Source organism: Parasteatoda tepidariorum, chromosome 11 (assembly GCF_982258835.1).
Source record: "Parasteatoda tepidariorum strain Cologne lab strain chromosome 11, Ptep-v5.0, whole genome shotgun sequence".
NCBI classification, from domain to species: domain Eukaryota; kingdom Metazoa; phylum Arthropoda; class Arachnida; order Araneae; family Theridiidae; genus Parasteatoda; species Parasteatoda tepidariorum.
The window spans coordinates 86080518-86105493 of record NC_141765.1 but is presented as its reverse complement, the minus strand read 5'-3'; the positions used below and the strand labels follow the sequence as shown (position 1 = coordinate 86105493).

General features: G+C 27.8%; 1 protein-coding gene across 4 annotated transcripts in view; it reads right to left on the bottom strand.

The window, feature by feature from the left end:
- LOC107440096 (SCY1-like protein bma) overlaps positions 1–24976 on the bottom strand; it is a 691298-nt gene that overhangs the window by 377655 nt on the left and 288667 nt on the right. For all 4 annotated transcript variants that reach the window (XM_087154978.1, XM_087154980.1, XM_087154979.1 and 1 more), the window contains one exon: positions 10952–11023. The gene's annotated coding sequence lies outside the window, so the exon portion shown is untranslated. The remainder of the gene's footprint in view (positions 1–10951; positions 11024–24976) is intronic.

Here is a 24976-nt window from a genome sequence, read left to right as displayed (position 1 = left end):
ACATTCTAAATTTAGACATGCTTGTGCAGTGCGCAAACGATAAATAAAATAACGGACCATCCTAAATAACTTTTGATCTATTCATTGGATCTTCACGTTCTAGGATTAAATCTTAATGGTTCGAGCAAGTGGTCTCAAATATGCCAATTAATTAATGCAGACTACATTTTAAGTTATGAAATCAGACTCAAAAACATACTTTCTCCGAATAAACATATTTTTTTTACGTTAAATTCAGATTTCTAAACTCCACAATATAGGTGGTAGCCGTAATCTGGGAAATATTGTAACGATATTTTAGTCAGGAGAGCTGTTCAGAGCTTGGACCCATTATGTTAATCTTGCTATTTCCGTATTTTACTATATCTAGGGAGATTTTGAGGGTATTGAAAAATTTTTGCACACAATTATTGAATTCATTTATCCAAAGATTATTCCTTGCGAAATTAATAAATATTAACTTTTAGTGTATTTATGAATTTAAAATTTTTTATTTAATAATAGTAAAAAAAAATTGATTTGTAAGGTCCATAAATTTTAACATCTCCTTAAAGAATATAGTTTTAAATGGCAAAATGCACAGTATGAGCTAAATCGATCGAATAGTTCTTGAGAAATTGAATATTAAAATTGCTCCTTTTTCGACGATTAGATTAAAATTTATTCAGGGTGGTCCGGTTTTTGTTTTGTGCATCTTACATGTATTTAATAAAATAATGTTGATATTTTTTAAATCTGAAACTTTTAGTCTGTTATGATAGTATTGATATATCTCGTGACAAAGAGATGTATGTCCTAAAATAAATAAAAAGAAGTTCATTTTTACTCCTTTTTTCTTATTTTAGAACCATCGTTGAAAAGCCGACCCAATTTTTTGGGCGATTTTGAACCCCTCCCAGGAGACAAAGGAACACCGGGATCAAGTATTGATAGAAATTTGCCTTCATTAAAGATTTCTTGATGGCTAACCAGCACTTGCGTTACATAGATAGGGAAATCATGTATTCCCCCTACTGTTAATCTGACGTCAAGAAGACTAACCCATGATCCGCCTACCACTGAGGATATTTTACGTCAGCACTGTGGTCGGTGCGATCCGGGTGCAGAATTCGAATCGAGCAGCCATCACTGGGATTCGAACCCGGTGCACCCCATTGGAGCGTGAGCGCTCTATATGCTGAGCCATCATTGCTCAATGAAGTTCATTATTGTGAATGATGAATATTTTAATTTGCGAATATTTTCTTATACTTATTTTCGTACTTCACAATCATCATATTTAAAAACATAGCTTAAGAAGGAGAAATGATTTCCGTTGCAAAATTTTTCAGATCAGCCTGTTTCTATATTTGGTCTGACAGCTCCTCTCCAATTCATTCTAAAAACCAATTCAATCTTGAGACATCGAGGCATCGAAATATGAGAAGCCTCTTTATTTTCAAATTTCAATAATTTTAATTAGATCGGAACTTTTAAAATAAAGAAGAAAAAATATCTTTTGTCACCCATTTACTACACGAAGAATGCTTTTGTACACATTTCGTTTGAAAACTACTACCTCAGTGTAAATTAACCTTTCACACCAGATGTTTTTTTAAGCTACATAACTTTGATTGATTCTCCTAATTTCCGTTTTCCATTTAACGGAGACTTTTTGTTTTGTGTTTAAATAAGATGATAACTCCGTTTTTATGTTAATCATCCTTTTTTCTATTTAGATTTTACGATCATTTATCAATAAAAAATACTAAATTAAAACTTAGAGGTTGGCTAAAGACTTAAGCAGAAAATCGTTATTTTTTAATTATGTACCTAGTTTGGTAATTATTTTGTCCATTCATTAAAATAACAGAAAAAACCGTTTAACTCAAAAATAAATATGGTTAATTTTAGGAAAATAATTAAAACGAAGATCAATGGAATGGATATTTAAAAATGAAGAATCTTAAAAATAATTTTTTTTTTCAATCTAAAAATTATTAGAATTTATTTCAATTCAAAATGAATTCGAACTATCCAAACGCGTAAGATTAAAATCATTAAATAATAGTCACACTGAGAAAGAAAGTTTGGTCAAAGCTGTCGAAATATGGTATAATGTACCTTGTTTCTGGCTCTTGGGGAACAGTAAAATCCTTCAATATTCACTTTGGTAAAATCAACAATAAATATGGTTTTATATGTGATGAAATTGATAAATGTTTTTTGGTAAAATTTGGTAATTTTACTATGAAAATTAGAACATGTCATATAACCATTTATTCGGTTAAACTTGCTTTTCAGTTTAGTATTTTTACTGAATGTGAAGTAATAAAAGAGCAGTAATGTTGAAAACCAGAATTTTCAGTAAACCGTTACCATACGAATGGAAAAATTACTAAATGAATGGTTTAAATGCCGTATATTTTGGTTCATATTACTAGAATTTTAATTTTTTTACCAGAAATGTCATTACGGTAATTTTACCAAATAAAAATACGGAAATTTTACCAAACAATGAGGCAATTTTACCAAAATATTTTCTCCTTTCATTCAACATTAAACTAATGCCCTGTGTCACAGTTTTATTTGAGCAAAAAAAAATATTAGAGGATTTCAAGTAATATTTTTTACAGTGCAATCAGAAATTTTAATTTATTTTGCAGCTTACAGTGTATAACACACATAATAAGTTATCTCTGTTCACTAATTTTTTACATTACTTTTAAATTTAACTTAACTTGAAATGCATATATCTGAAAAAAATACTAAGCAACAGTTTAATATAAAAATTTCACCTTTCGGAAATATTGTAGCTTATTACTAGCTTATCCTAAGCTTTACAATTAGAAATTAATTTACACGTGTTACTTCCATGACCCCCTAAGATGTTGCAATATTCTTCTCCACGTAAATAGCGAAATTAATATTCGTTATTGTATACTGCGAAAAAAGTATGGCCAAAACTACCAGAATATCGTAAAATTTACCACTTTTCTGGCTTTATGGGAACACTGAGAAGCTTGATGACTTTAACTAAAGGGTGTGGCTATGATTTTTGCAGAATTAACAATAAAACATTGTTTCTTAATCTGAGATAAAATTTGGTAGATAATTTTATTATGATACTTAGGTAATTTTATCATGATAGAATAAGGTAATTTTATCATGATACCTTAATGCATTGTACAAAAAGCATTTATTTTGTTGAATTTGTTTTCCAATTTTATAAACCAAATTTTCCCGTAAGTTGTTACCACATCAAGGAAAAATTTACTATATCAATGGTTTAATTACCATATATTTTAGTTCAAAATATAATTCAGATTTTTTTTTTACCAGAAATGTCATTAGCATATAGTACAATAATTTTTCCAGAATTTTTTCCTCCGTGCAGGAAGTTATTTTTGTTCCAAAACTCTATTCTGGTACATCACAAAAAGATAAAATAAATATGAGTGCTCTCAGGATTTATCTTTTATTATCCATTTGAATCATTGAACAATTTTAGCTTCCTGAAAAAATTGTCCCCAAAGATTCATCCACCTGTTCATAGGATGTGGAAACACTCTTATTAAATAAATTCTAACAATATTCGATGTAGCATCTTTGAACATAATATTTTTTCCTATATTAGGCATACAATGGGATATGTATAGATTTAGATTAGGAAGAAACGTTTTGTTAGTCAACTATTTCATACCAGCTATGGGTATTTAGAAGCCTAGAATATCTAAAAAGATTCTTAACAGCAACAAAAAATTAAAATTCAACAACATTTCTGAATTAAAAATTTTATTAAAAACACAGAAATATGCTTCTTATGTGTGTAAATTTAGTGATTGAATATTTAGTTATTTTTTTATTATTCCTTTATATTTATTTATTAAGCTCATATATGAGTTTATCATTTTCTTTTGCCTTTAGAAAAAAAATATTTATTTATTTTATTGCTATTAATTTATATTAATTTATTTCATTAATTGCCGACCGGTCTGTGTAGGGGCAGGGAACTGTCCTTGCATCAGAAAGGTTCTGGGTCCAAATCCCGGGCAAGGCATGGATGTTCTTTCCTTCTCTGTACTATCTGTCCTCATTGTGGAAGCGACGTTGACCTACCTAATATGGTGCCCCTGAAAGAGAGGCCAACAAAATCGCCCTGTATATGCCTGAATTGACGGATGTTAACACAGGTGGGCATTGGAAATTTTAGCCGACCGTTCTGTGTAGGGGGCAGGGAACTGTCTTTGCATCAGAAAGGTTCTGGGTTCGAATACCGGGCAAGGCATGGATGTTTCTTTCTCTCTATCTGTGTTCTATGTCCTTTCTCTTTTGTGTGTGAATGTGACCCGCCCTATAAACGGGTTGTGGTAGTGTGACGTGGGCGACGCTGCTCCACCGCCGTGGCCTCGCCGCAATTATTAATTTGTTTTATTAACTTTGTATTAAATGCTTCTTTATTCTGAAAAAGCTTGGCAGAGTATCATTAAAGCTAATTAAAATAACGCATGCATTTCCTTGCAATTTTAATTATTCTATAGTTTAAAGAAAAAATATTTTTGAAAACATAATTGATGATTACTCGTTTGCTTTTATAGGACTTATTTTTAATTAATGATGAATAAAAATTAACAAATGTTTCATATTATGATTGCTTAAAATGTAAATTGAAAACATTGGAGATTTGAGATTTGATTTTAAATACATAGCTGCGAACATTTATTATTTAAATTTGTTATTTGAAAATTACTGATAGACATATCGTCAAGTCACATTGTGAAATGTTCACAAGAATCTGAAAGCAAGAGAAGGATCTGAACAAGAACGGAACAAGGATCTGTGACAAGAATCTAAATACAATGCTAAATATGAAAAAAAACGTACATTGCTCTTCTAACAGAAATCAATGTTTAACACTGGTTAAGAGGAAAACAATGAGATAATGCATAAAAAATGACCAAATGACGCAAATTACCATGAAATGGGTGACTTTTCATCAAATTTATAAACGTTTGCTTCTATAAATGCTTTTATATTGCAAAATATGAATATTTCACTATTAAAAAAGGGCTGTTTAAATTAAAAATTGACAAGTATGGTTGCGTAAGAAATGCAGAATGAAAGCAACATTGCGTACGATTGAGTAACCTGCCCAGATGAAGGCATTAAATGTGAAAGTAAAGTTTATCTAAGAAGAATCTGTTCAGAACTGAACAACGTGAAGAAGTAAAAATTTTTGTGGCAGAAGGTGATTGCACCATTATTTTACTTCTTTCAAACAAAGTGCTGCAAAAGTGTCTCAACTCATAAACCTTAGCACATCCGAAATTCATGCACACTTTTCAAAAGAAATTTTACTCTATTTGTTCACAGCTGTTTTTTAAGACATTAATCACTATAAATAGAAAGCGTTCCCTTATAAATGCTAGCATTATTCTCAACTTCAGCTAGTAGAAGTCTTACTATTGGACATGGTTTTGTTCTAGAGAGTTTTCATTCACTTTAAATTCTTTCATGCGAACTGTTTAATAAGTAATACGGAGTCCGTGGTTCATTCTCTTTACGTTATTTTTTAAACCCAGGAGTTGGATTCCCTATCGCGACTGCGTTTCTGTCATTATCGTCCACTTTTCATTTCGACAACTCTTATTATCTTCACACGACAACTCTTATTATCTTCACGTGGTAAATAAAACTACATTTTTAAATGGTTGGGAATTTTTTCATTAATATGTCCACTAAAAGCACATACTTAGTTGTTTTAAAAATAATTAATTCTTGTTCAAAATGATTTTTGTGAAATAGTTATTTGACTGATTCTGGTAATTAAAATTTTGTTAAATGACTTTTTTTGCTTCTTTTGTTTATCGTTCGAAACAAGTGTTTTTCATGAAACAACTATTCCAATGTTTGGAATGGAAATATTTTATAAATAAACAAATAAAACAATAAAAATAAAAATTGGAAACTAAACTAATTCGCAAAACCATCACGAGACGTGTTTTAAAATTTGACCAAGAACAGCAAGTTAATATATCACATTTATAATAATAAGGTGTTAATATAGCGCGTAATAAATGTATCTTATGCTAATTTTTCCTTTAAGAAAACTGTGTTATCCGATACCTCGAAACTTAATTCAAAACAAACTAATAAAGTTTATCGCGCATTTCAAGAATAAATAAAGCAATAAAGATAAAAATTCATTTCTATTCAACTATAGATGATTACATAAAAACAATTGCACTTTATATGATGTGTTATGAATAATAACACGAAAAATCTCTTACTTAAAAATAAAATAACGATATTTTTTTAGAATTTTAAAGTGCGAAAGTTATTTTATAGTCGATCTATAAAATATCAATCTGAAAATTCAATGTAAAAGATTTAAGCGCTCCAGTGATCTGTGAGTTAAAAACCTCTTTACGACATTTTTTTCGTTAAAGCCCTATGCTAGTTTAATTTCTCTTCACAAATCGTGATAGAGCTCGAAAGTAAAGCCCAGATTTAGATTTCATTTTATCGCAGTGCGAATATGTCGTTAAACCAGGAAACTTCCTTTCACCCCACTGAGTTAAATGAGTTTTCTTCCGTTGCACTTAAATTTACAAGTAAACAGAAAACTATGCTTCAGTTAGTAGTTGATAAATAAAATAAGAATATTTAGTAGTTGTTTCCTTTCTCTATTTAAGTTATCAATCACGTATATCTTATGGTTCTAAGATCTCAAAAGTGTATTAAAGCTATTCTATGGTAATTAAAGAATTTTCAATATAAAGCATATTTTTAAAATATTTATTTGTTTCAATATTTACTGATATATATAATAATATATTATATATATAATATATGTATATATATATATATATATATTCACACGACATATATATATATATATATATATATATATATATATATATATATATATATATATATATATATATATATATATTTCTCAGATGAGTGGTAAGTACGTACTTTATTTACATCGAACTAGAGCTGCAGAATGGGCTATGGGTGATGGTCTGGGGAAAATCCTTGGTGATGATCCGAAAACATTACATCTCAATTTTGATCTTCTGCAGAAAAGATGGCTTATCTGCTTTAGTAGCTCGACGGCCTGCACGCGAATAAGACCACTTCACAGTAGAGCAGTTTAATGAGGACTGATACCGCGTATCTTCGATCCCTACCCAGGCCGATCAAAGTAGTGACCCAACTGCTTACTGACAGCAGCCAGTGATGCTTGACTTCGGTGTTTCATTGGAAGCCGTGTCTTTACGATTAGTCCACTGCGGGACTCAGATGGACTAAATTGCATTTTTAACCTAGATAAATTTTACATGATTTCAGCCTTTTTTTTATAGTGAATAGATTTATTTTACTGATTCAACTACTGACATTAGCTTTGATTCCAAAACAAACTAAATTCTTAGCATTTTTGTTCAAATAATTGAAACTAAACCAACTTTATTAAGCAATGTGCCAAATTTACCCTGTAAAAATGGATAGTCAAATATCACGAAACTTTCTACTTTTTTGACGAAACTGTTTCTTGGTATATACTCAGGGCAAAAATTTCGTCAAAGTAACTATCATCACTTCTTCAAGGAAACGAATTTCGACAAAATTAAAGAAATATTTCGTCACTCTATTTTTTTTTCCAAAAAAACCTTTTAGTGCAATGTACATAAATTTTTTAATAATAATTTTAACTTGGGCACCATATAGATCACTCAGTACAAGAAGAACATATAGGGCAGTGAAATAAAGTACACCGATGTCCAAAGCTCGATTCGATTTTCAAAACTTACTGGTAGGAGGAGATCTACATGTCTTTGACCACCATGCATATCGGTCAGCTTAATTCGCCACTTTATTTTCTATTGTCTAGTCTTTAATCTAGTTTCGTCATTCTAGTTAACAATCTACCACGATGCACTACGATAAGGTTTTGAGTTGAGGAAATATTTTCGTCATATATTGGAGTTTTCGTGTTTTGTCACAAATCCCGTGATTCTGTGACAAAATGATTTTCAGAATTACCAAAATACTGCTCAAAGAAGCTGAATCGTCAAAAATGGGAGGTTTATTTTTGAGAGTGTACTCAAAATCTTTATTATAAAAATAACTATCATACGCAAATTTAACCCAAAAAGGATGTCTATTACTTTTATCATAGCAAACCATATCAAATCATATCAAATTTTTAAATAAAATCACCAATAATTTGATCATGAAAAGTACTCCCATAATGAGGGGAATTTTTTTATTTGATTCAGATGACAAAATTTAATACCGTTTAAAAGGAGAACGCGTTGCTAAACTTTGTTAAAATTGCTTATAAGTATTCATTTTAAAAATAATTACTTTTTAATATATTTATATTGTATTTTAAAAGGTTAGTAAATTAGCCATGATGATAATAACTACTTTCCTCAGATTTGTCTTATAATCAAGCACAGGAGGATACGTAAATATTAGTTATTTTTAAAACTTTAAGATTAACAACCCAATTTTGAGAAATTTCTCGCTCAAAAATTAACTATCTCGATTTTTATTGCGAACTGTAGCTCAAATTTAACACTGTAACAAATATATAAAAACAATATTTAATAATTACCACTTAATATTTATACAAAATGCTCTTTAATATATATAGTTCCAATGCAATACGTTAAAAATTAATATAGTTATAAGCATTTAAAGTTTCTGGTAAAGGTTTTAGCACTTATAAGCCTCAATGTATGTATTCCCTCACAGCATTAATTTAGTTACATAATAAAGTTATAGTTTTAATGCCAAAAACATAGTGGCACAATTACAACCATTATGATCAATTAGAAAATCAGTTAGAAAATGTTTTTAGTCAATATTAAATGATTAATAATGAACATTTATTCAAAATACACCGTAAAAAAGAAGCTCCAGTACGATGCAGAAATATTTGAAAAGTCATTAGCAATTCAATTAGTTTGCATAAGTTTGTTGGCTTATAAACCTTAGTACAATATTTTAAACGATAATAAAGATGTTTTCTCAATTGAGGTAATGTCGTAACAAGCATACATTATATAAAAGAATATTAAAAGGAACAAAATCTCTAATTTACAACATCTTAGAGATATAATTTTAAAAACAATGTATGTACTTAGAGAAATTCATTCGGATAAACAGTAATGCACAAGCAGAACGACCCCAAAGCAGGCTAAAGTAGATATGTGATGATTCAAAATTCAGTCATGTGACTTGATCATCCACTCAGAGATCTAAAATAAAAACATTAACTTTTACTACGATTCGTAGCCTTATGTTTAAACTCATAAGCATATTGAGATAGTACAACAAAAAATAAAGTACTTGATTTAAGAATAAATCACTAATTAAGGTATAGATATAAAGCAAAAATTGGAAGAATCACAACATTTTGGAACAAGAAAAATTATAATTATTCACACAATGTTTCATATCAAGTATAGCAAATGAACATTGATTTATTGTTTTTAATACGTAGTAATTTTTTTGGAGTTATGATCAAACTTTTGAACCTACGAATCGAATTTAATAAATTTTACATTGCTTATTGTTTATTATTACAAAAAAATAAACACTAAGTTCCTAAAATTATAATCACAATTAGTGATAAAATACAAAAAAGACATTTTGAAATACAGGGATGAAATTTAATAAAGTTTTTGATTTTTTTTTAAAATTACATGAAATACTTTATTCGAGAGATTTTGACCGAAACAAATTAAATTTGAAGAAAATGAATAAAGTTTTTTATTTTTTATCGATTTTACAAAAAGCCAAGTAATGTAAGAATTACAAATTTTTAAATCGTCTGATTTGCTTAAATCGTCAATACAAAAATTCACAAAAAATAGAGAAGACTCAGTATTACTGCTATTAGTAGTATACACAATATGGCGAAAATTCAGAGAAGATTTACATTTTTACGCAACAGATAATGAATATATATGATAGTCGAGATTTTGAAACAAAGTGACATAATTCATAGGTAAATAAAACTTCTAGCATAATTAATATTCATATGACAGTAGTAATTTTTTTTAAAAACAAGAACAAAATAAAAATAACTTACTTCATTCGAAAGTTGTTCCAGTATAAACAACAGAGAATTTCTGTTGATTGACGGAGATCTGAATTATGGAGAAACATTTTTGCAGCAATAAAGGCTAAAATGAAAGAATCGTTTGACTATAAAAGTTTCCGCATGAGGGCGCTAATAATATCTCGACTGAGAGTTAGAGAAATTCTGTAGTTTTTACTTATATATATATATATATATATATATATATATATATATATATATATATATATATATATATATATATATATATATATATATATATATATAGATAGATAGATAGATAGATAGATAGATAGATATACACACACAATACAAAAATCAAGTGTTGATTATTAGAAAAAAGATTATTAGAAGAAATGTCCAGTTTGTGCTTGTGTCAATATTTCAAATATGTTCGTTAAAACGAACAATTTGCAATATTACGTTCATAGGGTGGAACTGCGAACCCATTCTAATTTTCTTTTAGCCAAATGCATGTTTTAAATTTTATGAACGATAAAACCCCTCCTAAAGAAACCTCTCTTTATATAAACATTATTATAAAGATAAAAAGGAAAATAAAAAAAGATAAAAAGATAAAAAAAAATTATAAAATAAACTATGGAATGCGAAACTTATTTTCAGAAACCGTTAAAGATAATCCTTTAATAGTTTTAACAATAAGAATGATAATAAAATATGTACCAAAACCATTTTTGACAAAAGCATTTTTCAGAAAAATAATAAGTAAATTTTGATGCGCTTTAGGCAAATGAATTCTTAACATAGCTTAAGGTTGTAACCTAAAAATTCTTACACGGTACTTTTATAAAATTGATCAAGAATTTCATACACAACTTTAAACAATCAACTTACCCTCTTTTTTTAGTTTTTTGCCTCGAACTAAATCAACATTAATCTCTGATCTTCAGTTGTTTACGTTTCTTCCTAAAAAATGAAATTAAAATTACTGAGATTTACAAAACGCTAATATATACAAGTATACGCTTTTTCAAAATAAAACAGTTTTTAAACAAAAATTGAGAAAGATACAATTACAAAACTTAATGAGTTAAATATCTATTACATTTTACAGGTTTTGAGTGACGCAGAAAAATACATATAAATAAATCTCAATATATTTTAAAAATCTATTTTATTAATTAAATATATTTTTCAATCTATTTTTTGCTTTTTAATTTGAATTTTTCAAGTGCATAGATGACGTTTTCAGCACAAAATAATATATTAACAAAGGCTTGAAAATGATTTTGTTTACTTCTGTTAGAAAAGCCAGTTTTAGCTGTTTGCTTCATACACAGAAAATTTTTTTTAACAGTCCATGTTGTTGTTATCAAAACAATTTAGTAAGCAAAAAATATGAAAGGTTAGACTAAAAGAAACATTTTTATTGTTTTATTTGAATTTGGTAATTTTCAAGGGAGTTTTACTTCAAACAATTTATTTATAAAATTTTTATTAAAAAAATTGATTTTGACCATTTTTGATTTTGTCTTAATGTCTTCTATGTGTTCTTTTAGGAAAATCACCTGATCCTGATTTGTTGCTCGTAAGTTAATTTTTCAATTTTAATTTTATAAAAATAACTATCATGATTCAAAATTAGAAATGATTTCACACTTAAAGCAAAATGCAGAGCCACAATAAAGTATAAGTCAGAAGTAGGAAGATCACAGAAATTTACAAGACAACAAACAAAGTCGAAGACAGAAGTAGAAGACAATAAACAAAAATTATGTGATTATTTTTCTTTTGGATCATATTTGCTATTTGGAAATTGCATACTAAATAAGCTATTAATTGATACTATATGAGTAATGCTTCAAAAATGCATAAAAGTTGCAAAAAAAATATGAATTAGATTGAGAGTTAAGTTAACTGACACAAAAGCTGTATTCAGCTAGGAAAAAACTACAACATTCCGTGCATAGAGTAATAAACATAAATGATTCAAGAAACTGCGTCTGGAAAATAACTATGGAAAAGCCAACTATAAATGGAAAATCACTCAGAAAACATATTTCGAGGAAAATTTATATTTTTCTAAAGCTAAATAAAACTTTCTATGACATTATTAAAATTTAAAAAATTTAATAAAATTTAAAAAATTTTTGCACTTAATATATAGTTGTTTTTCTTTTCGATAAACCAAGAAAATCTTTCTTGACACCTTTATGCCAATTTAAAAAAATAAATAAAACAGAAAAACTACATTTTTGAAGATGAAACTAAAGGATTAAATAAAGTTTTATCAAAACCTACGAAACTGATCAGGTAAATTCTGCTGAATTAAAAAAATACATATATACATAAAATTTTTAGGAATAAACTTCTGCCTTCATAAAGCTCATTTCATTTTATTTAAATATATAATGTTAAATTGTATTTGATAATGAGCTACAACAAAAAATAACGTAATTGTTTCTTTTTCAAGTAAATAAAACACATAACACAAATCATTTTTTATGGCGCATTCACGATTTAAAAGCTTTTTAAAATTTTATTTAAAAAAAACAAGCTTGAAAGTGTTTGAGCAATTTTCTAAAATAATTTATATTTCGTTTTAAGATAATTTAAAAAAAATATGATATCTGATTATTTAGGTGGTAAAAATTGGTATGTTTTGTTAACAAAAAATCTTTTATATCCTAATGCAACCACAAAAATTACTGGGAATTTTCATAAGTTTTTATCTGACGTAATGAAATAAAAATACAAATGCGAAAGTTCAACTTTACAGTTTTAGTGACTCTAAAAATACAAAATATAGAGTATTGAAATGCATTTAAATTTTAAGTAATTTTAAAAATGGATTATTTAATACATTTATTTATATTTGAAAAAACATTTTTTTTAATATAGTGAAATTGCACAAAAAAGATGCATGTATTTTTAGAAAAACTTCAATAAAAATTGCGAAATTTGAAAAAGAGAAAGTGTTGGATTAAAATTTGTTTCAAACCAATTGTTGATTAATGTTTTAACTAATTGAAAGCATTCAAATATTTAAATTTACCAATAATTAATGATGTTATAATTAAAAATATTTTTCATTGAAGTAATAAAAATTCAGTGAATCCGACAAAGATTGTGATAAAATGCATTTTTCTCTTTTCAAATCTGTCTAAATTGTCTTCATTGAAATTTTTCTTAATTGTCTTCTTTTCTCTTTTTAAAGCTGTCTTAAATGTTGTGATTAAGGTAGATTGATTATTTGGTAGATAATTAAGGTAACGCTAAATATTATGAAACGTTTCAATAAAAAGCAAATAAATTTATAAATAACAAAGCGCAAAATTATCCTGACCAATAGAGTTTTTTTTTTACCTGATTAAAAGTATTCAATCCTTTACATTTACAGATAATTTGTAATGCAAAAATGAGAATAATTGCTTTTTTAAAACTTTATTAAAAATATTTTTTCTTTACTTAAATCTCTTAAAATTTGGAAATTTGTAAGCTGCTTGAAGGTATATTTTTTGTTTATTTTTTTTATTTTGTTTATTTAATTTTTTTTACCTGATTGAAAGTAATCAAAGATCTACATTTACAGATAATTCGTTATGTGATAATTAAAATAATTTGTTTTTCAACATTTATAAAAAACCATTCACATTTGATTAATTTAATCCCTTTTAAAATTTGGAAATTTTTAAGCTGCTTTAAGGTAAAAATCTGAAGTAAATAAAATTTTAGTGAATCCGTCAAAGATTGTGACAAAATACATTTTATCTCCTTTTCAAAGTTGTCTTAATTGCAGCGATTAAAATTGACGCGGAAATATTTATGAAGGCAACACTGAATAAATTGCTTTTGGTACTTAAACAAAAGCTGACTGGTAGTAATTAATGTCGGCAGCATAAAGCAAAAGAAAACTCATCTAATAAGCTATTTGTAATAATTTTTCTCTTCTGTTCTCACTGCGACTGTCATTAAGGAAAGAAATAATTGCATTATTATGACATGAATAACATTGTTCTTTGATAAGTTTTGTGCTTAATTAATAACTAACTTTTTTTAAACAATCTAGTGAAGTTTAAGGAATAAACTTTGATTTGATCTAAAATTACATTGTACTCTTCTAATTGTGTTTCTTGAACTTGCTTTAGCTCATTCTATTTTAATACGTAAATTATAATAGTTTTGGAAATTAAGTTAAAATATTAATCACAAAAAACGAATTTTTCAAATTATTTTAAGATAAATTTATCAACTTCATCTGCAATTAAAATAGTATGATTGTTGCAAACAAAAGTAAGCATGCTTAAAATTATAATAAGGAATGCTGTGAAAACAATTGCTATAAAATTTTATTCATGTTTCAAAAAAAGGTCTGAAGTTTGTGCAAAAATTCGGTGTTAAAATTTAAAAAGATTAACTTAAAACCAGTTTTTTTACCGATAATAAAAAATTTTCATAATAAATTTTCTAAACTTACCAGTATTCAAGGCTATTGATAGAAATTGCAATAGAAAATAATATAAGATCCAAAAAAAAAAAAATCAATATTTTCTTCTTTAATTAGATCTTGCAGATAACGATTTTAATGTCTGAATGAGCGATAAGTACATGCCTTATATATTTCATAATAAGGAATAATATTAAATTCTGTAAGATATTTACAAATAAATCAACTTTACTAAGTACGTGTTACATAGGCAAGTCAGTTTTAATATAGGTTATACTGAATATATTTTAATGATTTAACTAGATTCAAGTAGCAAATTTAATTGAATTTTAGAAATATTCACGAAACCAATATATATTAGTTATTTCTCAATATAAATAAAAGTTTAAAGAACACAAGACCAATCTACACTGTAAAAAATGGATACTGAAATATCTCGAAACTTTCTTCATTTTTGACGAAACCGTATCTCGGTATATGCTCTCAGTAAAAATTTCATCAAAGAGACGAAATAACTATCGTCCCTTATTCGAGGAAATGAACTTGAAGAATTATAGTTAAAATTCATAATTGTATTAAAGTTATAGAAATTCTAAAATCATCATTCCATTAAAATTTCGTCATTTTATTAAAAAAAAAAAAAAACACGCAGTGCTTAATGGTTCTACTTTTTCTAGTAATCACTTTGTCGCCGACACCACTTAGGTGGATCAATGTCTACCAAACAACACAAGAAAGAGAGACAAATAGAAGAAATAGATAAATTGCACTCATGCCTAGATTGGGATTTGAAACCGAGATCTTCCTAGAGAGAGGCGTGACCACGAAACAGGCCGCCCAGCTTATATCGTCACTTTATTTTCGATCGTCTTGTCTTCATTCTTGTTAACTATCTCCTACAATGCACTGCGATGAAGTTTTAAGTTAAGTAAACATTTTTGACGTATATTTGAGAGTTCGCGTTTCGGTCCCGAAATCGCAGGATTTGTGATTCGCAAAATTAACGAAATACGATCTTTAATGATTCTCAAAATTAACAGACTGCTAAATTGTCCAAATTGAGAGTTTTATTTCTGAGAGAGTAGAGACAACAAGAAATTAAAATATACCTTTCGAACTGTAACAAATACCAATTATTGTCCTCTCTTTAAGTTAGTGACATTAAAAAAAGCATCTATCAACTTTCGCACCATCTAGAATTCAGAAAAGAAACTTTTATAAAATTACTTAGTTAAAGAAATATGGGAATCGCAAAGTCTAAAAATAAGTCAAATAATAAACATTGAGTTCAAGAATATTTCTTATGCCAGAAAACTTGAATGAGAAACTTATAAAGAGAACTAGAGAAAAATAAATTTTAGCATCATAAGAGCTAATAATAGTAGGTTCGTGCTGTTATGAATTAGATTACTAATGAAAAAAAGCTTTGTGGATTCAGCAAAAGACATAGAACCTATGATTGTTACGTCTGCAACCATATTGCAAAAGAAATTATAAGATAAAAAGCTACACATTCTTACCGGCATACAGACTTTCGCCTGAAAAAAAACTGAAAAGCAAGATAAAAGATTTCTACGTAGAAGAAACTACTTGTAAATGAAATCCAACTTGTCTCTAATGCTTTCTGTATGGATTGAGCATTAAAATCTCAAGAGGGAGCAATCATAGAGACAGCAATGTGTTAGGGCAATATTTATGCCTTCAACTACCTAAGGATTTCACCTTCTAAGCCCCAGTCACAGAATGAAAATCCGTAGACATCACCTTAGCGTCAAATATGATTTATAACGACTGCTATCAAAGAGGAAGGAGCTTGGATCGACATTGCCATCGATTGCAAAATTGTTCTGGAAATTTTCCTTTCTTCTGCAAGGTACTTTTTTTCTTAGAGTAGTTATAAGAAAGGCAAACAAATATTTTGTTATCTCATTTACATAGAAATAATACTGATTGAAATTGATAGATTGCTTCATGCACAAATACTTATTTAAAGTTGAACTGGTTTAGATTGCAAAGCCTGGTTTATAAGATCTTAAGTATATCGAGAAAAGTTTTTGTAAATGGTTGGTTTAAAGTTAAAAAAGGCCCTTACAAAACCGTGTTCTTACAAGCATAGCTTAAATTTAACGAGAGAATTTTCACATATTTTTAGAAAATTATTTTATCAGTAGTACTAACAAAAAAAACAATTATAATGACTATTATTTGCAAAAAAAGTATGGTAGTTTAGGATTTTTATACAAGATAGAAAATTAAAATAAAATTTCATTGTAATTTAAATTAATTCATTTTGAACTTAAGTTAAATTTCATATTTTCAAAATATAACTTAAAAAAAAAAAAAAGGTTAATGTTGGTTTTAAATTAATTTATTTAAGTTAGAATCCATTAATAAAAGTGTTACATTGTAAAACATATTTTCAGAATTACAATGATCTACATTATTTACCAAAGCAAACAAGAACAGAATTTTACGTTTGTTACGTAAATAGGTGAATATTTAAAAGGTTTTTTTCTTATGCAAAGTTTAAAAAAATGCCGACTAATCAAAATGAAGCTTGATTAGGATAAATAAATTTACTTAATTCACTACAAAATAAATATAAATTATTCAAAGCTCCTGAACTCATTAAATAAATATTTTTAAAAAAATATTAAGGAACTAGAAAGTGGCAAAATTACATTTTATATCATGAAAGTAAAACATTTCAACTCAAGGCAGAATAAGAAATAGTAAATAAACAGAGCCTCAAATTATTTCCATTGATTTGAACTTATTATGATGATTATTATTTTCAATAATTAAATACGCATAAAGCGTATTTAATTATTGAAAATAGGTGAATAATATTTCATTTTTTCTAGAAAATCATATAAAGCACAAAATAACGCAATAACGCTGTTCCTCTCTGAAATAACTCATATTTTATTTTCCTGCGTTTAACCTGTGTTATGGTATTTCTAACAACTTTAAAAGTTTTAAAAATTCAAGTAGTTCTCTCAATGGTATTTCAGCTGAGACGTACTTAGTTGCTTCTGATATTATCGTTTGATTAAAATAAAAAACCCCAGTGTTTTAAGTAAAATCAATTAATGATTTATTTAAAATTTATCATTATCGATTTTCATGAAAAATAAGATTTCAGCATATTGAAAAAAAATAGCAGATATGAGTTTTAATTAGGGTGACCATTCATCCTCAAATCTTGAAGACTTTCCCCGAATTTCAATAGTTGTCCTAAAAAACTTTCAAGATCATTGAGGACATAAAAAGTCTCTAAATATGACTGCAGATGTCCTCGTATTGTCCATAAATATTTTATCGTTTCTTATACGCAGTGAAATATCATGAGGAAAAGAAATCAGAAATGCGCATGTTTTATCAAACAAGACAATTTTGGTCTTACGGAGAATACTGCAGAAAAGCAAAAAATGTACCACGCTTAAACCAACTTCGGAAACTCCATACTCATCTGAAAATAATTTCAGCAAAAAATAAACTAAAAATCATGAATTTCTTCATTTTACTAGTGTTAAACAAATGCAGAATATCATATGATATATCAAAACTGCTAAGTAATAATATAAAGATTGATGAATATAGTTCTGCATCTGTTATTAGCTATTTTTTTAAAAGAAAAAATCTTTGTTGCACAGAAAAATTAATTTTTCCCATAAATATATAGGGTTTCTTGAATCTTTAATCTTTTGAGGACTCTTCACTGATTTGTCTTCAAATCATGATTTAGAAACCTGGACACCAAATTTTTTATAGAACTTTCAAGCAAAAACATGACAAGGCTTGTTTCAACAAGTCTTTTACACAAGGTTTATAGTCACTATCATTAAGTCGACATCGTTTTAAATTTTGGTGGAGAGATAGATAAGTTTATGGTAAGCCAAAATTATGTAATTAGTATAATACTTGACTTGAGTTTTTCAACTACTAACACTGTCTTTTGAATCTAGAATAGATATAGCATGTGATTTAATTTTATGTATGCGATGATAGTGATTATCATTTAGTAAACATGATTTGATGGAGAGGGGAATAAGTTCATGGAGAGCCAAAACTGAGGAACTAATATTACACTTCAGTTATTCAATTAATTTTCCCCGTCTTTTGTATTTAGAAGAAACATTCCTGATAAACAATAAATTATCTATGTGATGATTTTTATTTCATATGGGATGAAATTTTGGTGGAGAGGTAAGCCAAAATTGTACAACTAGTATTACACTTGAGCTATTCAATTAGTATCCACTGTCTTATGCTCATTAAAATTTATACATATATATATATATATATATATATATATATATATATATATATATATATATATATATATATATATATATATATATATATATATATATATATATATATATATATATATATATATATAATAAAAAAATAAATACAAGAAAACACTAAGAAAATTAAGAAAACAATAAGTAATGTATAAGTAATGTATTTCTATGTACTAATCCATATCGTGCAAATCCGCGACTAAAATTATTTACAAAGCAGGCAATTTATGTTTCTCTTTTCTATTTTATATTTTTTCTTAAATAAACATCTATCTTCTAAAACTATTTATGATCAATTTTTAAAATTATCCAGTATAATATTACCTTGTGCACATCCATTTCGGGCCCATCCTTGGTAACTAACAAATCAAAACTCAGAATAACAAATCACTTCAGCAGTGCAGTAAGAACGACACTTTAGAACCCTTTGGTTACACTCAATTTGCGCTTTTGTTTTCATCTTTTGTTTTCATATTTTGTAATCTGGCAATCTTTCTGCGAAAACATTTTTAAATCATTCTTGAAAAATAACTGTCCAAGTAAGTTGTTATGATTTTGCTACTCGCTTTATAGTCCCCCCTTTTTAATGTTTTTTATTTTATTTTTTCTTTTTATTTTATTTTATTATCTGTTTTTACATGTTATATTTATTTTTACGTAGTTATTTAAAAAAAATTTTTTTGAGTGCTCCTCACACTATTGTATTAATATATTTTGCTTTGGCTTTATTGATACAATATCAGAAAGCACTCTGTTTTGCGGATATAATCGTGTGGGCTGAAGAAAAGATTATATCTTTTTTTTTCCGGCTTTTTTTCCGGTTTTTTAATTAACATTTCCTTTTTTTTTTTTTTTTTTTTTTTTTTTTTTTTTTTTTTTTTTTTTTTTTTAAATAAAATATTGTTTGTTGTTTTTTTTTTTTTACTTATTATTTCCCACCCCCTTTTTTTCATATGTCTATAATTTTTCTTTGTTTTATTCTTCATTTTGAACTTATATATATATATATATATATATATATATATATATATATATATACACTGGTTATCATAAATTAAGAAAAAATCACAAAAATAGCGATAACTCTTTCAAAAGTAAGCCAAACCGTGCAAAATTTGCATATGTTGTCCACTAAGAGTAGCTGAGTAAAATTGCAATATGCAAATTAGTGGCGCTGCACTCGGCTTACGTCATCTGCCTGGAGCATAAAAGTCCAAGTTTGAGAGAAAGCACACAAATTTTACTGTGATTGCGACATTGAAAATCTGAGATAGCCAATTCGTAATAATGACCTCTAGGCATCATTTGCCTGAAGAACTACGATGGAGAGCCATCGGGAGACTAGAGGCAGGGCAGAGTCAATCAGAAGTGGCCAGATGGCTAAATGTGAGTCCATCTGTGGTTCATAGACTTTGGAGGCAATTTCAAACCACAGATTCGGCATCTAGGAGGTTCAGTCAAGGACGGCCAACTGTTACGACCAGTGCCGATGACCGATATTTGACATTAAGTGCACGCAGGAATAGAACCGCTACTCCGACACATCTTAGATCCTCTCTTGCTGCAGCCACCGGAAGGTTGGTGTCAACGTCAACTGTGCGCAGAAGGCTCCACGAAGGTGGTCTGTATGCGAGACGACCAGCCATTTGCGTGCCGCTCACATCACGCCATAGGAGAGACCGTTTGCAGTGGGCCCGACAACATGTCCACTGGACGTCAGATCAATGGAGGCCTGTTCTCTTTACGGATGAGTCCAGGTTTAGTCTAGAAAGTGACAGTAGACGTTATTTGATATGGAGAGAACCTGGGACCCGTTATCATCCATCAAACATCCGTGAAAGAGATGCATACGGAAGAGGCAGTGTCTGTGTTTGGGGAGGCATATCCTTAGGAGGGCGCACATACCTCCATGTCTTTCCAAGGGGAACCGTGAATGCTCAGGTTTATCGAGACAACATCCTTGATGCTTATGTGCGCCCATATGCCGGGGCAATTGGTGATTGCTTCCTGTTACAGGACGATAATGCAAGACCACACAGAGCTCGCATTGTTGATGATTATCTTCAACAGGAAACAATTACTCGCATGGAGTGGCCAGCTCGATCCCCGGACTTGAATCCTATCGAGCACGTTTGGGATGCTCTAGGGAGGCGTGTATCTGCCATCAATCCGCCCCCTCAGACCCTTGCCACGCTTGCAACTGCTTTACAAGAGCAATGGCTCTCACTTCCTATTGAACTGATAGACCGCATAATTGAAAGCATCACACATCGCTGTTTGTGCTGTATTGCTTCTAGAGGCAATCATATTCCATATTAAAGGTACTTTTTCTATTGCAAACCGATACTTCCAATTTGTTTATTTTATACATGTGCTAATTTCTATACTACTATTAATGTCTGATAATTTCTTTTTATGTTGTTTAATACCTTACTATGTGTTGTATATTGTGGGTAAGTTTCATAAAATTCCATGTGTAATTTCTTGAGTTATCGCGATTTTTGTGAATTTTCCTTAATTTATGATAACCAGTGTATATATATATATACATATATATATACATATACATATATATATACATATACATATATATACATATATATATACATATATATATACATATACATATATATATATACATATATATATACATATATATATATATGTATATATATATATACACACACAAATTAACATAAAAAACATGAATAAAATAAAAAAAAAACTAAATTGTGAAGAAACAAGAGTGGTAAAAGCAAAGAGTCGTTATCAAGACACATCTATTGCTATAAATGCGATATTTCTGGAGAAAGAATAATTATCCTAAGATAAAAATTATTCTTTATATGTGTCGATATCGCAAAAAACCTTATGTTGCAAAAAATCATGAAATAAAAGAAAAATGTAAAAAGAAATCAAACTTACCGGCGTGAATTAAAACGCGGTTTAGGTTTAAAAGTACAATAATAAAACAGTTAACAAAAATCGCGAAGATGTAAAATATTGCAAGTTGTGCTTATAGCTTGAATCGAATAAAATAAAATTAGGAAATAAATATATATTTGATCGAAGAAGAAGAAAAAAATTCTTTCTAGTAAAATATTAGTGCTGCATCTATGAGAAAAAATTAGTAAAAATGTAATAAAATTGAAATATTGAATAATAAAAATGTGAAAATTGAATAATAAAAATGTTTAACGGATTGATTAAATTAGCAGACTAAAAAAAAAAAAAAATAATCATCATTCATAGGGAAATTAATTTAAAAGTCAGTCTGTCAGGATAGAAAGCCGTTTATAGACTTTATCCTTCATTCATAAATCCTTACATAATTTTACAGAATACGCATATCCATCTTTCATAGGGTGACTTATTTAAAAATCAGAGCAAGAATGCAAGAATAGAAAACCGTTTATAGGTTTCATCCTTCATTCATACAACCTTACATAATTTTAAAGTGTACACGTATCACCTGCATTCATTTGGGGTGGTTCTTTACGAACCAGAGCCCATTCCACTTATACAAAAATAGTAAATAAATAAATAAATAAACTGTTTATTATACTGGACAATTAAATTAAATTAATTTTAAGAGGCTACAAATATTAAAAAGTAACTAAAAAATATTTAACTAATCCAGTATAAAAGGTCATGCATCCAAACTATTCCGTCCAGTGGCTTCAGGAATAGCTTATCATAGTTAGTTCCTACCTTGAAAAAATCAGAGCTCATTCTTAAAACAGAAAAATTTAATAAAAATTAAAAATTAATGTACCAAGTTTTTTAAGATATTTTTAAAATAGAATTTAAGAAATGAACTAGGAAAATGGCTATTAATTAAATCGTTTTTATATATATATCAGTATCTAATAAAAACTCGTTATAGTTAGAATTATTCCTGTAAAATCTATGAATTTGATTGGCAATAATATTAGAAAAAACCTTATTGGCTAAGTTAGAGTTAAAATCAATGCATTTTTTAACTGGAAATTTAAAATCATTTCTTTTGTCAAAAAGTTTAAATGTAATATTTTTATCTGCATTAATATTAAGAGTCAAATCTAAAAAATTTGCTGAAGAATTACTATTATTTGTTTTATTAAGAATTAATTCATTTGGATAAATATGTTTTGCTATAATATCGAACTCATTAAAATTAATAACTAATAGATCATCAATGAATCTGAGAAAGAGAGAAAATTGAAAGATTAACATGCGATTTTACAAATCTATATTCTTGTAGAAAAAGAATAATATTGCAGATGTTAGTACTAAAATTATTTCCCATGGGAATACCATTAATTTGTTGAAAAAGGTGGTCATTGAAAAGAATATAATTGTTGTTAAGGTTAATATGTACTAGAAAGTTCCAGTTATCTTCATTAATGATATCACTGAGATTAAACATGCTATGAATTTGAAGAAGGTCATCATGAATTTTATTTGTTGTATATATATATATATATATACAACAAATATATATATATATATATATATATATATATATATATATATATATATATATATATATATATATATGTAAATTATGTATGGGACGATAGTGATTATTATCTATTTGTTATGGTTTGAAATTTTGGTGGAGAGGTAGATTAGTTCATATCAGTCCAAAATTGCACAGCTGTTATTAAAATGTTATAACTTAGTCTTTACAAATTGGAAAAAATGCAGTTAGATGCATTAGAAACGAATCATACATTTGTTTCAACAGAAAAATGTTGTTTGGATATTTATTAAATATTATGACATACAAAAAGAAAATTTCTCGAAACTTCCTCGTTTAAAAACAAGAGTTTCACTAGCCCCAGACTCTCATAAAAAGTTCAAAAACACATTCAAGTAAAATTCTTAAGAATACTTTTTCGTAGTCCATTAACGATTTTATTTTTTTCATAAATTATTCATTACTTCACCAGTGGGGAAAAGAGAGTCTTATTACACTTTGATGTACTTTCCGAGTATTAATCACAGAATTTTTTCTGCTTGCTTATCATTTTTTCTTGAAACTTCTCTGAAGACTTATTGCATAGATACGTGTATAAATTAAATTTTCCTCCTGAAGTTTATTGCATCTGATTGCTTGCATAATTAATTAATTTTATTAAAAGTATCTCTCTTACAGAAAAAAAAAGATTATGTAACAGAGGGAAAAAAACTATAATCATAGTACGAAATTCATTTCGAAATAAAGATATTTGTTTAGATAACCTGTAATTATAATTAATTAACATCAAACACGTAGCCAAAGGCAGGGACGAGATTTATTATCCCTCTACGGTGTTGCCAATACTTGCAAACAAAAGATAATGAAAATAAATAGCATTTTTGTAAGTTTTTATCTTCATGCATGTGTTATATATTTTTAAGAAAATAATGGAAAACTTTTCCTATTCTCTCCTATAGGTATGTATAATTAAATTATCCTTCAAACTTCGAATGCCTCTTCAAATCAGAAAAAAAATTGGAAAAACACTCATACTGCATATTGCATCTATTGCATATTGCCCAAAAATCATATTACATATTGATCATATATTGCATATTAGAAAATACGTATAATTTATTGTTTCTTTTATAATAACTTTTAAAGTAACCAAACGTTTATCAAGTTAAATATTAATAGATGTCTGCTATCTTTGACGCGAACCAGTCATTTAAGACACGCTCCCAAAAGGGGCAAATACGAGGTTTATTATCCCCTCCCCCACGGAGTTGCAAAATCATTTAAACAAAAAAAAGAAAATTTGTGCAAGTTTTTATTTTTATACATGCTTATATATTTCTAAGAAAATAAAAAATTAAAAACTTTTCTTATACTTTTCTTATACATATAAGTTGAATAATGTATAATGAACATCAGACAATAGCCAGAAGAGACAGATGTAAGGCTTTTTGTCCTTTTATGTTACAAAACCTTGAAAACAAGAGAAGAAAATTCATAAGATTTGTTTAAGTTTTTATTTTCATACATGTTCAATTATTTAAGAAAATAAAAGAAAACTTTTCCTCTTTTGAATGTGTAATTAAATTACCTAATAAAATCAAAAAATTTTAGAATTTTCTTCTTAAAATCAGGAAAACAATCATTCCATTTACTGCATATTAGAAAATAAGCATAATTTATTGTTTCTTTTACAATAAATT